The sequence below is a fragment of the Bombus bifarius genome, unplaced genomic scaffold (genome assembly GCF_011952205.1).
Source record: "Bombus bifarius isolate JDL3187 unplaced genomic scaffold, Bbif_JDL3187 scf7180000008533_frag, whole genome shotgun sequence".
NCBI lineage: Eukaryota > Metazoa > Arthropoda > Insecta > Hymenoptera > Apidae > Bombus > Bombus bifarius.
Window position 1 is genome coordinate 2,076 of NW_022884711.1, and position 3,946 is coordinate 6,021.

Sequence of the window (3,946 nt, forward strand, 5' to 3'; positions counted from 1 at the left end):
TTATTCCCAAAATTGAACAGATTAAGGGAGTCTATTTCGGAAACGCGGTTGTGAGAAACCATAAGAGACGGGGTTATCTAAAAGTAATTAATACCACATTGAGGGATTACGAATTTACCATACCTACAATGGTAATTAAAGAATTTATAATTCCCACTTCGCTCTCTCATACTACGTGCAACAATATTTCAGTATCTAAAGAAACAAGGTTCGACAAAATAATGGAATTGTTGCGACTGGAACATTTAAACATAGAAGAAAGAAGAAACGTTGAAGCACTAATACAGAAAAATCAAGACAGATTTCATCTTCCAGGCGAGACGCTGGAGGGAACAGATATATTGAAAAACGCACCAACACGTTCCAACGATTGATGAATTCGATATTATCAGGATTACAAGGAATATCAATCACACCGACCATTATAGTAAAGCAACTACCAACAGTCACTACATCCGCTCCGAACGAGCTCAGGGATGCGATCAGTCAAATTTCCTTCGGAAATTTGAACCCCGAGAGGGGGGTGTCACGTCCCGCGCTACGCACGTGCCGTACCGAAAAACGGAAAAACGCAATATACAAATAACGCGAGCGACAATTCGAATATCCAAAACGAACACACGATACAACGAAAATGGAAATTGTTTAAATAAAAGTTTAATTAAATGTAGTCATATATAGAGAATTAGTATACGAGGGCAAATAAGAGATAACAAAGTTAAAATAGGTACTCTAACGAAATAGTAAATATAAAGAGTACAACATAACCTATAATTTCATAATTCGACTAAGGATAAACTATGAAGAACCAATTAACCAAAGGTGACTCGCAAATTAATTAATAAATCACGACATAATACTATATTCAATCAGGATAACCTACAATTCGACAATTTAATCAAATCTCGTAATAACTTTATGAATAATTCAAAGGAAAGGAAAAAGGAATGGAACGATAGGAATACACACCTTTATAACAAACAGGAAATATCAAGCAATTTAATATACAGCAAATATGGACATACAAAACCACAATAAACAAAATATATCTTATATACAACTAGATATAAAATATATAAAACACCTAGGCATATTAACACACTTCAATAAACCAGGCACTATTGTCAGAATCTACACACGAAACGTCAAGATTAAAGTAAAAGGGATTCCACGGACAATACACTCGAACAAGTTAAAACTAACACAATCGAAACAGACCACAAGAACGATTTCAAGAGACAACGGAGTGCGGTAGTATATGGAACAACACTGCTTGTCGAATACTGCAGATAATGGTAACCTAAAGGGAAAAAGGAAAATTACTATGCGTGCTCTATTACTTAAATATAAAATGTGTAATTCAATAAAATAATTACAAAACAGTGGAAGTGGAAAATACCTCGTGAACAATTACTCATCGTAGAAGGAAGTGTATGTGCGAAGACAGGTTATGTGTCCATATCCGTAGAACATAATCTACGACAGCCAGCTGAAACAAATGTAGGAATTAACTTTAATTGTTCCGATACAAAACATAATACTACTAAATGTTTATAACAATATTGTGCCTGAAGCAAAGGAAGTGTGACACTGCTTATCGAATCATGCAGATAGTACAAACCTAAAAGGAAAAAGAAAATTATTATGTGCGTTCTAACCATTAATTATAAAATGTGTCATTCAATAAAATAATTACGAAACAGTGGAAGTGGAAAGTACCTCGTGAACAATTACTCATCGTAGAAGGAAGTGTATATGCGAAGTCAGGTTATGTGTCCATATCCATAGAACACAAGGTATGACAGCCAACTGAAACAAATGGAAGAATTAACTTCAATTGTTTCAATATAAAACATAATATTACTAAATGTTTATAACAATATTGTGCCTAACTCAAAGGAAGTGTGACAGTGCTTATCGAATCATGCAGATAGTAGAAACGTAAAAGAAAAAGGAATATTATTATGTTCTAACCATCATTTAAATACACAATATGTTAATTCAATAAAATAATTAAAAGCAGTGAAAGTTAAAAGTACCTAGTGCACAATTAATCATAGTAGAAGAAAACGTACATGCAGGAATTTCGCAGAAACAAACTGTTGACCCACTCCGTAGAACATAGTATACGACTGTCAGCAGAAACGAATAAATAAACTAACTTCAATTGCCTTAATATATATGGAAGAAAATAATACTATTAAAAATTTACAATTATATTTCAATTAAACTAAACGAAGCACAACAATCAATAATTGATGCTCGACAACAAACTTACAGTTCGCTAATGGAAAATAAAACCGAAAAAATCAAGAAAGTTAATGACATTATAACGAAATAACTCAGCGTTGACACAGCGGTCTTTAATAAGAAGAAATAAAATCAGTTAATAAGTGCAGGAAGAGTTAAGAAATAACTAAGATAGGTTAAGTGAGTGACAACGATAATTTACTACTCACATCGAAGAAGTTTATACAAGGGTCAACGCAGTGATGAGAAACCAGCTACCAAATTGGAGTAAATGTGTACGAAGAATCGCAGTCGATACTACTGGAATGACCAAGAAGACGTGAGAAAATTGGAAAGTTAAAAATTAGTGACATTATAACAAACGATTCAACACCGACGGAATGGTCTTAGCAAACAAGAAAAGGTATCTTACAAGTTAACGAGGTTTGTATGCAACCAATCATCCTTAAAGGAAATGTGCATGCAGGAACTCCACGAGAATTGGCTACGGATCCAACTTTGCAAAACATAATATACGACGGTATGAAGATATCGAAGGTAATAAATACCGAGGTAACCAATCATAACCTAAAAAGGGGAAGAATGTTGTAAACCATCTTGGAATAGAAATTGATAATAATAAGAAGCTCGTTACTCACATCGGAAGATATACATTAAAGCCAACGCAGTTACAAGAAGCCTACTGCCAATCTTAAGTGAATACTTATGGAATACTGAACCAGATACTACCGAAACAGTCAAGGCAGCAACAAGAAACTGGAAAACCAAGGAAATATTCCGACATTATAACAAAACAATTCGATGTTAGCGAAGCGGTCTTAGCGACCAAGATAGTGGACGGACTATTTTACTATATAGATATTTACAAAATATAGTGTTTTATGTATATGTCGGAGATAAGAGGACACCGGTGCCTTCCCTCTGAAACCTCGGGAAAATCCATAAAAACATTGTAATTAAAATCTACAGTTGTAATTAAACGATTTGCCGTCATTCTACCCAATTGTATTTGTTTGAGACTTGTGACAATGAGCTTGGGCTCAAGGCGACAATTAGTCGCCGAACGTAGCCGCGGTCAACGGGACGAACTCTCCATCTAACAAAGGCATTGAGTAACCCTATAGCTCTCCTTAAAAGAAAGATTTGTAGCGACACGTGACAGTAAACATTCCAACGGTTTCTGTCCCGTAGCTCGCCACACGCAGATCCTATTCTCCGGGCAGGATGTTTACCAGATGCCGACGCGTCTCCGCAGTACGTGATCGGCTAGCCCGAGGACCGTTATAAACACTAATATCTAGTTACCTAAAATCCTTCAACAGATACACAGTCTTTGTCCCAGTTACAAGAAGACAGGAGAGACCTATTTTTCCACGAACGACGTCTCCCACTAGCAACCTTCCCGCAAGGGCGGCTAGCATCCTTTTCTAACTACCGATATGGAGATTGGCCAATTAGCAGCAACGTCAATTTCCCTTACTTTCCGAACGTAGGATATCCCCGACGAATCCGATGACCTCGTGTCCTTAGACACACCCCGTCATGGTTTTCCTCTGAGGTATCACCGGGACGGAAAGTCATTCTCTCTTGCGGTCTCATCGACAAAAAGATTAACACCTTACGGTCAGCGAATATTAACACAGAATCCGACTTAGATTTTTGCGAGTGCGTACGACTACCGTCCCGTTGTCCGCGG

The 3,946-nt window shown here is 36.6% G+C and overlaps 1 long non-coding RNA gene across 2 annotated transcripts; it reads right to left on the reverse strand.

Annotated features, from left to right (window-relative positions):
- Positions 1-834: 834 nt before the first annotated feature.
- Positions 835-2,928, reverse strand: LOC117213225. Of its 2 annotated transcripts, none has more exons than XR_004488608.1 (4): positions 2,460-2,928; positions 1,720-1,809; positions 1,400-1,489; positions 835-1,300 (listed from the first exon to the last, which is right to left on the reverse strand). It is a non-coding gene; the product is annotated as an uncharacterized LOC117213225 (long non-coding RNA). The 2 variants fall into 2 exon arrangements; XR_004488607.1 differs by having other exon boundaries at positions 2,076-2,928.
- Positions 2,929-3,946: the final 1,018 nt, after the last annotated feature.